This window comes from Panthera tigris, chromosome D1 (genome assembly GCF_018350195.1).
Source record: "Panthera tigris isolate Pti1 chromosome D1, P.tigris_Pti1_mat1.1, whole genome shotgun sequence".
In the NCBI taxonomy this organism is placed as follows: Eukaryota; Metazoa; Chordata; class Mammalia; order Carnivora; family Felidae; genus Panthera; species Panthera tigris.
In genome coordinates, this window is record NC_056669.1 from 65,241,488 (window position 1) to 65,255,451 (window position 13,964).

Here is a 13,964-nt window from a genome sequence, read left to right on the forward strand (position 1 = left end):
AAGACAAACCACACTTCCACCCTGGAAACCACCGCCACTACCCTCTCCCACCTTGTCTGACAGGAGCAGATACGAAGCAGAAAGATCAGCTCTAGGAAGAGAACCAACAAAAGTAACAATAACGACATTAACTGAGCTTTTACTGTGTGTCAGGTGCTGGCATAAATACTTAAAATGCGGTATTTCATGAAATCCTGGTAACAGCTTATGAGATAGTATTACCTATTATTTCCATTTTACAAGCAAATGCCGGAGACCTCCTAACTGCTCTCCTGAATGTTCTTTGATTCTCTTCTAATCCATTGTTCTTTGCTGCCAGAGTAAACCTTTCAAACTACAAGTGTGTTAATCTCACCTCTCTGTTTAAAGCACCACAAAAAACTGTCTATTGCTCTTAAGACCCACATTCTTGTATGGTCTGTCCCCACTTGGGTCTCCAGTCTGCACTTCTTCTGCCTCCTGAGCCTTCTTCCCGTTCCTTGGAGGAGCCATTCTCCTTGCCACATGGCCTACCCTTGAATATCCTGTTCTCTCTGCATGGAATGTCTCTTCTACCCTGTTCAGCAAACAGACCTCAGCTCCATTATCATTTCTTTAGGAAAGCCTTCTCTCAATTCCCAGAGTGGGTGAATTTTCCCTAATTATATGCTCTACATCTCTCCTGGACTTTTCTTGTGTGTGTATGTGGTAGTAGTGGGCATCTTATTGGTTGTTTGATTAATATTTATCTTCTTTACTAACTAAGCTCTAAGAAAGGCAACTGAGTCTATTTTTTTGCTTACCATTAAATCCCTAGCACAGCACATACAAGGTGCTCAATAAATACTAGTGTAAGTCAATAAATACTAGTGTAAGTATGGCAAGAAGTTAAGGTCTTGCCCAAGGAAGGCAAGTGGCACAGCTGGGAAAGAATGTCTGCCCCCAGAACATGAGCTGGACTTCCCAGACCTGGAAGGACTGGGTTTCAACTCATGAACCTGCTTCTTACCTTCCATTCCTGTCTTCAACACTTGTCCTAGATTCACAGCTCACAGCCTGCTTGTGGGAAAAGAAATCCAGAAGTCCGGAAGGCTACTCACCTGGCTTCAAGAAAGCCCCTGCCCCCTAGCCCCATTCATCAAGGGCAGGATCTCTTGGAGGGAGAGGCAAAAAGGAGGTGGGATTGCAGCTCACCTTCCAGTCCTTTGGTATGCTTCCAGCAGTGAACAACAGTGGCTGCCCTGGCCCCTTCTGTCCTGTTGCCTGGATTCCTGCCTGGTCACTCCTCCAGGCATGAATCACCCAGGGAACAGTGAAAGACAGCCTTGCCCTGTCTCTCTAGGACAGGTACCTCTGACTGGGCAATGCATCAAGGCAGGTCCAACAGTGAGGGCCCCTGGGGCTTAAGCTGGGACAGCTACTTTCCTCTGGGAGGAAGCCAGGCAGGCAGATTCCAGCTACCACTCCTTAGGCAACTAACTCAGTCTTGCAGCCCTTTTGCTGAGGATGGCCCATTGGAAGTAAGGGGCTCCTTTTATAGCAAGATTCCCTGCTCCCCCTCTGGGAACACCAGGAAGCTGAATGTCTCTGATTGAACTGGAATTTGTCCATATCAAGTGTTGCTGAAAACTAAACAGGACTTTGGCTAGAGCTAGGGATCTTTTTATGAATGCAGAGCTCTTTGCTGTAATGGGATTTGTGTTCTGCAATTGGATCTGTGGCCAAACCACAATTGGTCCCCTTATCTTTTAGAGATCATCCTCAGCCAGACTGATAGCATCACTTCACTTAAGCATGGGTCAGTGTAGTGAGGCTAGCCTGCACATACACTATGAGTTTCTGCAAATTGCAGCCTGGCTGCTCTGTTTGAGGAGTATCATCCCTGGTAAGTTTATCCAGTTTTCCCAAATGACTATGAGAAAGTCACTTCCTGCCTCTAAGCCTCAGTTTCCTTATCTGTAAGATTGCATATAAAATTAACCTTTGTGAACTCTGGAGGGCTTTACCGACAGAAAAGATCATTAATTCTCCATATAGCCAACCTTCCCTGCCCTATTGGCCCGTCTTGGAAGAAGTATAATGTAATTCTTAAAAACAACTAGGCTTGAGGGGCATCTGGGTGGCTCAGTCGGTTGAGTGTCCTACTTTAGCTCAGGTCATGATCGTATACAGTTCGTGGGTTCAAGACCCGCATTGGGCTCTGTGCTGACAGCTTGGAGCCTGGAGCCTGTTTTGGATTCTGTATCTCCCTCTCTCTCTCTTTGCCCCTCCCCTGCTCATGCTCTATCTCTCTCACTCTCAAAAATAAATAAACATTACAAAAAATTTTAAAAACAACTAGGCTTGAATCCCTGCTCTGCCACTTACCAGCTATATGACTAGTAAGTTACTTCACCACTGTGTTTTAGTTCCTCATCTAGAAAGCAATGCCAGTAACATCTCTGTCTCAGGGCTGCTGTGAGGATTAAATAAAATAATACACATAACACATTTTGGCACAGAGTAAAGGCTCAGCAGAAGGTAGCTACCATAGTTGTCACTTGAGACAGACTCAGAAAAACCCATAGGTTGCTAAGTCTCAGAGTGGGCCCTGACCTATGCCTGCTCCAAGCCTTTCTATAAAGCTCCAGGCAATGCAATTTGGACCTACGCATCTTATACCTTCTCTGGAGCCAAGGCCTCCTGAGGCAGGGGCTGGCCAGCTCTCTTCCTGTCCATGGTGCCTCTGAATTTACCATTCATATGGTTCTGTACTAAAGTTCCCTGCATCTTGCCTTGGCTGTTGTAGAGGATTAGTCCTTGAAAAGTGTATTAGACAAATTGATGCTGTTTCAATCAGGATTTTATTTGTGTTGTTCTTATTATAAGTGACAGAAGCCCTACTGAAAATTTCTTAAACAAAAGTGTAAACCTTTGGGTCCTCTTATTTAAAAGTGCAGGGACTCGAATAGCCAAAGTAATTTTGAAGAAGAAGACCAAAGCAGGAGGCATCACAATCCCAGACTTTAGCCTCTACTACAAAGCTGTAATCATCAAGACAGCATGGTATTGGCACAAAAACAGACACATAGACCAATGGAATAGAATAGAAACCCCAGAACTAGACCCACAAACGTATGGCCAACTAATCTTTGACAAAGCAGGAAAGAACATCCAATGGAAAAAAGACAGTCTCTTTAACAAATGGTGCTGGGAGAACTGGACAGCAACATGCAGAAGGTTGAAACTAGACCACTTTCTCACACCATTCACAAAAATAAATTCAAAATGGATAAAGGACCTGAATGTGAGACAGGAAACCATCAAAACTCTAGAGGAGAAAGCAGGAAAAGACCTCTCTGACCTCAGCCGTAGCAATCTCTTACTCAACACATCCCCAAAGGCAAGGAATTGAAAGCAAAAATGAATTACTGGGACCTTATGAAGATAAAACGCTTCTGCACAGCAAAGGAAACAACCAACAAAACTAAAAGGCAACCAACGGAATGGGAAAAGATATTTGCAAATGACCTATCGGACAAAGGGCTAGTATCCAAATCTATAAAGAGCTCACCAAACTCCACACCCGAAAAACAAATAACGCAGTGAAGAAATGGGCAGAAAACATGAATAGACACTTCTCTAAAGAAGACATCCGGATGGCCAACAGGCACATGAAAAGATGTTCAACGTTGCTCCTTATCAGGAAAATACAAATCAAAACCACACTCAGATATCACCTCACGCCAGTCAGAGTGGCCAAAATGAACAAATCAGGAGACTATAGATGCTGGAGAGGATGTGGAGAAACGGGAACCCTCTTGCACTGTTGGTGGGAATGCAAATTGGTGCAGCCCCTCTGGAAAGCAGTGTGGAGGTTCCTCAGAAAATTAAAAATAGACCTACTCTATGACCCAGCAATAGCACTGCTAGGAATTTACCCAAGGGATACAGGAGTACTGATGCATAGGGGCACGTGTACCCCAATGTTTATAGCAGCACTCTCAACAATAGCCAAATTATGGAAAGAGCCTAAATGTCCATCAACTGATGAATGGATAAAGAAATTGTGGTTTATATACACAATGGAATACTACGTGGCAATGAGAAAGAATGAAATATGGCCTTTTGTAGCAACGTGGATGGAACTGGAGAGTGTTATGCTAAGTGAAATAAGCCATACAGAGAAAGACAAATACCATATGTTTTCACTCTTATGTGGATCCTGAGAAACTTAACAGAAACCCATGGGGGAGGGGAAGGAAAAAAAAAAAAAGAGGTTAGAGTAGGAGAGAGCCAAAGCATAAGAGACTCTTAAAAACTGAGAACAAACTGAGGGTTGATGGGGGGTGGGAGGGAGGGGAGGGTGGGTGATGGGTATTGAGGAGGGCACCTTTTGGGATGAGCACTGGGTGTTGTATGGAAACCAATTTGACAATAAACTTCATATATTGAAAAAATTTAAAAAAAAATAAATAAAAGTGCAGGGACTTCAGGCATGGCTGGATCCAAGGGCTCAAATGACATTACCACTCTAGGCACTGAGGTGATGCCACCATAGGTAGGCTCTCCCTGTCTTGTGACTCTCAGCAGCTCCCAGTTTATAATCTGTTCTCCCAGCACTCCTCCTTTGAGTCTTCAGCTAATAGGAAGACCTTTGAGAATGGGGTATAGAAAGAGTGCTGGGGCCAGGAGACCAGAAAAGTAAATGAGAAGAGTAGAGGAGAAAGTGGAGATTTCTAAAGAGTTTTTATCCCCCTCTTTCCCACCTATGCATATTTTGCTCTGACTTTGCCCTTGGGCACCCCTGGAAGTAATGGCCACTGCCCAGAACCCCCTTTGCTCACCACCCCCATCCTTATAGCTGCAGAGTCTGCTTTCTCCTCTGGCACCCTCCACCCCACCCCAACTCCCTCTGTCAGGAAGATTCTTCAAACACCTGTCCACTGCAGGTACCATATGTGTGCCAGGATCTCTGGCTACACAGAACCCATGACTTGGCACACAGCCCCAAAGATTATGTCTACTTTGGCAGGTTAAAGCAAAGATGAGATATTTCTGTCTTCTTCCTTCGGAGTGATTCCCAGCATCACCGTAGCCTCATAGAAACAGGGCTGATGGCAGCCCTGCTGGTGTTTTCCAAAGCTGGCTAGGTCTTTTGGATTCATTCCTGTTAGCAATGATTTTGTTTCATTTCCTGGGATAAGGACAGGCTGTGACCTCAAATCAGACAGCAAAGAGGAGAGAAGGAGGGGGAAAAAAATCTCAGTATCTGAAGCAAGAATTTCTGGGGGAAAGAGGGGAATCTAGGCTTGGCTCCAAATCTGGCTCTGCCTCCTGCTCACTGTGGAACCTTGGCCAAATTACTGCAGCTCTCTGAGCCTCAGTTTACCCATCTGGCAGGGCTCTGTGTGGTTTAAATAAAATAACATGTAAAGCACAGGGCCCAGCACAAAGTGAGCCCTCAATAAATATGAGTCCTCTTTCCCTCTCATTCCCCTCTCCAGGACTGCAGAGAACTTGGAGAAAGATCAGCCCTCCAGAGGCCAGTAGAGAGCTCTTCAGTCTGGAAACAGACCTCTGAAGATGGCAAGTCTTCTCAGAATGCAGCCTAGGCCTGACCTGCCTGCTCCCAGCCGAGGGCAAGAAAGCTGCAGGGCAGCTCACTCTGGTTACCTCCGCCTGCCTCAGGCACACAGAGGCTCTACTGCTTTCCCCACGGTAGCTAAAAAAATTCCTTGGGTGTGACAGCAAGAGGCCAGTGGCCCTTGCTGAGCAAGTCCAAGGCCAAATGGGGCAAATAGTATAGGAGACACAAAGCGCCCTATGGAACATGTATAGGCACTTGGGTGTGCAGACATCTACACACCACACACACATACTCATACAATATTTACTCTGACCTATTTTCACACAGCTCTGCACGGCCCATAGAGAAAAGTCATTTGTGGTTATTTGTAAATGATTTCAAACTTACAAAAAGTTGCAAAAATAAAAACAGTCTAAAGAACAGCTCTATATCCTTTAACCAGATTATTAACATTTTACTCCATTTGCTGTATCATTTGCTTTTCCCCAACATACATAACACACTTTTTTTCTGAACCATTTGAGTATGAGTTACCTATATTATCACCCTTTACCACTAATATTTCATTGTGTATTTTCTAAGAATAGGGATTTTTCTCTTATGTAACCACAGTATAGATATAAACTTCTTGAATTTACATGGATATAACATTTTTATCTAACCTACTGTTCATATTCCAGTTTTCCATTGATCCAATAATGTTCTTTGTGACATATTCCTCCAATATAGGACCCAGGCTAGGGTCAAGTATTGTATTTGGTTGCTGTGTTTCTTTAGCCTCCTTTTGTCTGGAATAGTTCCAAAGCTTTGTCTTTTATGACATTGACATTTTTGAAGAATTCAGTCTTCCATATTATACAAAAAAATTATTTTATAGAGATATAACCTTTTGAGGAACAGACTTTTCCAAAGTGGCTACACTATTTTACATCCCTACCAGCAGTGTATGAGAATTCCAATGTCTCCACATCCTCAACAACACTTGTTATTATCTGACCCTTTAATTGTAGCTATCTTAGTGGGTGTGAGATGGTGTCTTATTGTGGTTTTGATTTGCATTCCCCTAATGGCTGATGATGGCAAACATCTTTTCATGTGCTTGTTGGCCATTTATTTATCTTCTTTAGAAAAATACCTGTTCAGATCCTTTGCTCATTTTTGTTATTTGCCTTTTTATGATTGAGCTGTAAGAGTTCTTTATATATTCTAGCTACAAGACCTTTGTTAGATATATGATTTGTAAACATTTTTCCCCATTCTATGAGTTGCCTTTTCACTTTCTTGATGGTATTTTTTTTAATGCAAAAGTTTTAAATTTCATTGGTGTACAAGTTGTTTTTCAACTCCTCTCCCTTTTTAAAAATAGAGTATTCTTCATTTTGTTTGTATCTGAAATTTCTTTGTATTGACATTGAGGCTTTGCATTCTTGGCCTGAGTACTGTATAGGTGATGGTATGTTCTTTCAGGGGATGTGGAGCCATGTGATGTCCTTATGCCTTTTACTGGAGATGATAATCTGAACATCTGATCAAGGTATTGCCTGATTTCTCTTCTGTATAATTACTAGATTTTTTTTGTCCCCCACTCATGACTTTTTAAAAGATGAAATTCTCTCTTTTCCAGGTTGTCTATACTCCATCAGCACATTTGAGTTCGGTGCTCTCCCAGGCACGTGCTGCATGGTGGTCACACCCACGTTGGCCAGGCCTGTGTCCTCTTGTCTCATCAGGGACTTTGTCCTGCTGATCGTGAGGGCTCATACAGATTCCTCACTCTTTCTTTTTTGGGCCCCGAGTTCACATCCTGGCCTAGTGAGTCTCTTTGTAGGCTTGATTTGCCTACAACCCTGATTACTGCCTCTCTGGAGTTAGAAGTTGGACTTTGCCATGTTGGTAACATCAAATTCGAGATAGACATTTCTGGAGAATGTGTTATCCTGGACTCAGCAAGAGGTACTGACGTCCTCACATATCAGGGGCTGAAGACTGGAAGTAAGGAAAGATGAAGGATAGACAGGCCTCTGTGCGGTGTGCTGTTCCTGACGTGAGAGCAGTCTGAGGAGATTGGACAAGTCCATTTCACTTTCCCTGCTCAGGAAGATAAGGGTTTTCAGAGGTCTTGTGTGAGAACCGAAGTCAGGCATTCTGGCCTTTCTTTCCTGCTTCAAGCTCTAATTCTGTTCCTAGAACGCATCCCACTACAAAGCCTGTGACTAAAGGACTTTGTGTTTCAGTGAGATGGGAGAAACCAGCACAGTGTGAACCCATTTAAAAATAGATTTGGGATTTAGGCTGACCCATGGGGTGGTTGGAAGGCCCAGCACACCCTCCAGTAGGTGACCAATGGCGGACACCTCCCGCCATCGCATCTCCTGAGGTGGGCACATCTGCTGGCCAGAGATTTGCTTGTGGACTCACCTGAGTCCTCTTTCCCATGGTGCTGACATGGCTGGAGCTCCAGGGCCCTGGCTCCCCTGACTACTCACTGAGCTAAGTTAAGTGTCTCCTGGCTCTGGGAGGTGCTCTGAGCTCTGATTGCTACACCCCATCCTCTTTCCTATTATTGTTTCCTGCCTTGTCTTCTGAATGTTCAAATAAACCCAGCAGATGTTAAAAAAAAAAAAAAAAAGTATCTTGGATTTAACTTCTCAAGTCTTCAGAAGTGGGAAATAATGGTGATGATAATAGTTAACATTTACTGAGCCCTTCCTACATTCCAGGCAGTATTCCAAGAGTTTTCCATGAGGAACTCATTTAATTCTCACAACAACCCTATCCAGTCAGTGTACATACCATATGAGGAAACTGAGGCACAGAGAAGTAAAGTGACTTGTGCAAGGTCACACAACTATTAAGTGGCAGAGCTGGGATACCAATCCAGGTACTGCAGAGGACATAATAGGAGTCCTGGAGGAAATGAGCATTAGGAAACACTCTTAGAGAAACCTTTCACTAAGATAAACAGAGAGAATGCATTCATAAAGAGAACATTGGGAATTCTGGGAGGGGGGATATTGGATGACTGATGCTGCTTGAGTCACATCAGTTCCTTACTGGAAGTCCTCAGTAAGGGTTTACCAGGCCTCTGATACCTGCATCCACATCACCTAAAATTCCTGCTTGGGTACCTTTGTGGCTGCTGAAAGCTCCCTTCCTCAAGCCAGGTCACCTGGATCTAATATTGGTATTCTGGACACACATTCTTGCTTTGTCACCATTACCATCCTGCTATATCATCCAGTTTTATATGATGGACAGATATCATGCACATGCAGCTGCATTGGCAGTGTGTGAAAATGACCAGTTTGTGGTCACACAGTGAGTTACCCACAAGGCTGCGGAGGGCTGAGCACAGAAGACCTGGCCAGGGTTTACCACAAGCTCACACTCTTGATGAGGGTTTACCACAAGCCACACTGTCTTGATGTTACACATTGCTGGGCTCTGTCCTCCCTGGGGCATTAGTTTCATTTCCTGCTCAGCAGCTATTAATTTTTCTTTAATCACAAAGTGTGTATAATAAGGCAAAGCCAGGGGCACCTGGATGGCTCAGTTGGTTTAGTATCTGACTTCCGCTCAGGTCATGATCTCCTGGTTCGTGGGTTCAAGCCCCACATTGGGCTCTGTGCTGACAGCTTGGAGCCTGGAGCCTGCTTTGGATTCTGTGTGTCTTTCTCTCTCTGCCCCTCCCCTGCTCATGCTCTGCCTCTCTCTCTCTCTCTCTCTCTCTCTCAAGAATAAACACTTTTTTAATTAAAAAAAAAAAAATAAGGCAAAGCCAGCACCAAAGCCCATTTGAGGTAGGTTTGTATTTCTGCTTTTTGCACTGTGTAGGGAAAAGACAGAAAACTCCAAACTGTGCTTCAAAGTTATCCTTCAGTCCTAGTGTAGACTATAGGATCAGAGGACAGTCCAAGGTCAGGGGTATGGTAGCTCCCGGAACTACATGTGCTAAAAGATTTCACAAGATTACAATATGGGGATTCTCCCCCCTCATTCTTTCAACTCCTTTTCCCTCCTGTCTCAGCAGTATATATCCAACCTAGCATGGTGCCTAGACCATAACAATGAATGAATGAATGAATGAATGAATGAATGAGGTGTGTGTGTGTGTGTGTGTGTGTGTGTGTGTGTGTGTGTTTGGACATGATTCAGAGCACTGTTGACAGTTTGAAAAGACCCAACTCAATGACTTCCCACCTGGTCATTAGTCATTAGGCCAGGCAGAGAGAAGGAAAAGATCTAAACAGATACATTCTGAGGGCTGTATTAAACAACATGCAATCAGTCACAGCCCTGGTCCACAACATCTCACTGGTAACATTTTGCCTTGAATTGTGGCCATTTAAACTCCAAAGCAGGGGGGTGAATGAGACACTGATCTATTCCATTTTACAACCACTAGGTGGTGCCTGCTCTAGAAATTACAAAATGGCTTGTTCACAACTTGGAGCTCTGGTCAGCCTGGCATGAGATGAAATGACAAGTGCTTGCTGGGTGCGTAGGGGAACTTGCCAGGGCCAGCACTGCCATGGTAGGCTTCAGGAGCGAGTGCCCTGGGAGAGGCTTGGATTCATGACTCCAACGATGAGCTCACCCTATCTAAAATAGCAACTCCCTCTCACCACCTATTCATCTTCTACCATTTTACCCTTCTTTATTTCCTTTAAACAGTTACCACACTTGACTTTGCTATTTATATTTATTTATTTTCTGTCTCTCTCCATTAGAATATAAACACAAAAGCAATGACTTTATTTTGCTCACTACAGCACACCAGCTCCTACAGTACTTAGTGCTTAGTAAGTGTGCAAGAAATATGTTGGATAAATGAATAAATGAGTGAACACATAACAAATAATTATTAGTAACTCATATCTGTAGTAGCATTCCCCTAATGAGATACTCTGAAAACCAAATAATGCTAAGTTACTGTCATTATTTGCAGTAGGTGAATTTGTGACCTTTTATTCAGCTTTTAAAGCAGCCTCCCTGAGAATTAGAGTGGTTTCACTTTCTAAATCTATAATTCTATTTTGATCCTACTGTGTTTTCTGAAAAGTGATCCCCGCTGAGTAGTTAGGTCTTTGTGACTGTCTATCACAGGAACAGCCTTGCTGGGCCATCAGGTCCTTGAGGATGGTCTCCTGCAAGCCAATCAGGACTACCTGAAGGGAGAAGGAAGCAGGGAACCACACATACTCAGGAAACCCAAGCTGGGTTCACAGTCCCCTGGAGTAGAAGATGCCACAGAAAGGAAGCCTCACCAAGGCTTCTCACTTCCTATGGATGGGCCCCTAGTGGCCACACGTAGGGCCTGGATTCCGAGGATGGCTTGCCAAGCAAGGAGGCCACAGATAACAAACCTCCCTGAACTTGGTGAGGAAACTGCTTTACTCCTCATCTAATCCATTTGCCTCCCAAATACCGGCTAAGAGTGATATAGGCTTGGGTAAGGCTCTCAGGACTCACCCTGCTGTGTGAAAGGAAGCAGAGATGCTGACAGCCCTAGGAGGAGGCATCCCTTCTGCACTGAAGAGAGGATAGAGGCTGGGCTTGGTGTGGGTGCACTTCCCCAGCACACGGGCCCACCCACTAAAGCAGCCTGCAGCAAACAGCCCTGATGCTCTCCCCACAAAGATCTGCCTGAGGGCAAGTGAGTCCTTGCTTTGTGCTGTGCAGCCACAATCCCAGATTACCACATGACAATTTTAAAATCACCTGCAAACCTAAATCCAGTGAATGCCTACAGACAACACATTTAACAGCTCAGAGAATGATTCAGAGGAAGCAATTTTCCACAGTGAAGATAATCATCTGGTAGTGTGAAAAGGCAAACACTCTTTTATTAGCACTGGAAACTCAAGGGAAACGTTGCTAAATCCACAAATGCAGCACTTAAGTAAATGGTTCAAGAACAATATCCACAGCTGGAAGGAAGGTCTTGTACAGATTTCACTTCCACTCAGTGTCCTCCCACAGAAAGAGCTCTCTTGGAGGGCAGGGGAAACAGCTCTGACCTCTTCCTGTTTACTTAACAAGCAGTTCCTCCAAGTCTTGGTCCTGTGCCCACACAGGGAATTCCAGAATTCAGAGCTCCCTGGTCTTTATGTACATACTTTTCCCAGGTGACCACTACCTCATGTCTCATGATGATGTTAAAATTCTGTGATGTTAAAATTCATATTCCAGCACTGACCTCTCCTGGGGCTTCACAGAATCAATTGCCTACCTGAACTCTTGAGTGTGGATTCCTAAACAGGTACCTTATACTTGAAATGGCCCAAACTGAGCTCTCCTTTTCCAGTATTTTATTACTGCATAATAAATCACCCCAAAACCTAGTGACGGAAAAAAACAATAACCATTGATTTTGCTCATGAGTCTGCAATTTTGGTATGGCTTGATGGGAACTGCTCTGTGAAGTACTAGCTAGGGCAGCTGGACATGGGGCTGGAGAATTGACTCCCACATGGCTCACTCACATAGTTTTACTTGCTGTCACCTGGGAGCTCAGCTGGGCTATGGGTGGGGGGCCGTGGTTCCTCTCTGCATGGCTGCTCCACAGGCTGTGGTGACTGAGTTCTCGGTGTGAGCAAAAGAAGTGGAAATTGCCAGTGTCTGAAGTCCTGGGCCCGGAAACTGGTAAAATGTTATTTCTGCCACACTAAACTGGGGAAGCAGTCACAGAGCTCCACGTTAAGGGGAGGCTCAAAAGACCACCAACTTTCCATGGAAGGAGCATCAAAGAAGTTGTGGACATGTTTTAAAACGGTCACATGTCCCAGACTCTCTCTTCCTGTGGTCTCCTCCAGCTACCAGTTGCTCAGGCAAGTAGGAGGCCTCTTCAGCTGCTGCCTTTCCCTTCCTCTCCATCCAATCCTCATGCGAAATCTTGACTCTGCCCCAAAACATGTCCAGAAACTATTCTCATATCTCCACTTCTACAACCTTAACCCAGACAAACTCATCTCCTACCTGGATGACTGCCTGGCTGGTTGCAATAGTTTGTTAATGGCTCTCTGCTTCCATGCCTTTTTCTGAAATCTATTCATATAGTAACCAGAACGATCTTTTACAAAAATAAATCAGGTCATCCCACTCCTCTGCTTAAACCCCTCTAAAAGCTTCACAACATATTCAGAATTAAACCCGAACCCCTCATTCTGGATTCCAAAGCTTGATGTGCTCTGGCTCCTGTCCAGTCCCCTGGCCTCACTTCATCCCATTTGCTTCCTCACTGGACTGTGACCCCCACACACGCTGGCTTCTGCCTGCCAGCCTTTGCACTTGGTTTCCCTCTCTCTGGAGTACTCTTTGCCCTGACTGTTTCTGTCCCAAGACTGGTTCCTTCTGGCTATTTTCAGTTTGAAATGTCATTTCCCCAGAAAGGACATCCATAATCCATAATTCTAAAGTAGTGACACAGTCATGTGTCACATTAACCTACAACATAACATTTAATGCTAGCTGATACTTTTTTGTGGTGATTTGTTTAGTCATTGACTATCTCCTCCCTCTAAAATGTAAGTCCCATGAGGGCAAGGACCCTGTCTGCCTTGTGACTGGGCATCCCTAGGGCCTAGAACAGTACCTGGCACAGAGCAGAGGTTCAATAAATATTGATTGACTTAGTAGGTAGCAACAGTAGCCCCAGGCAGCCAGCCCACCACAACATCTCTCAGGGTGGTTGACGGGGATAGAGAGGAAGCTTAGGGAGGACCTTAGTTGCTCATACTTGTACCAGGAGCACAGCTCTCGTGTGGGTTCTCAGCCCACAGTGCATTTCCATCCCTAGTCTTCCTGTGACCTCAGCAATACGGCATCACACAGTCATGAACATAGAGTTACTAACGTGCTTAGGACAGGATGGCACAGTTCAGCTCACCCCTCCTCCACATGGACTGGGTCACTGACTCAGGTTATATTACATTTGAATTTTCATCTTATGATGAGACTCAGAAATGTAGATGAAGTCCTTGTATGACAAACTCCAAGTGCTTATTTTGATGATGATTGTAAAAAATGAAAATATTCACATTTTTGAAAAGAAATTTGGAAATGGGTATTTAGGACCCATGCAAATAAAGAAGAAAATTTGGATTAGGGTATTTTTTTTTAATCAATGTTGGAAGTAGGTTAAAAAAACAACAACTGAGGTGAAAAGAGAGCTTCCCAGTAGGCTCTGTTTTCTTTAAAAATATTTGCTAACCATTTTTTAGTACTTTGGTGTACAGAGTTAGTTTGTTACTGAAGTAACAAAACACTATAGGTGTGTGTAGTTCAGCCCATTCATTAGGGAAATGGCAGCTTGTTTGATAGGATTCTTTTTTTCTTCACTGTAATGAGATTTTTGCCTATGGATTTAAATTTTTACAAATTAAGTAATGTTGAAAATTCAAGATTCTGCGGAAGA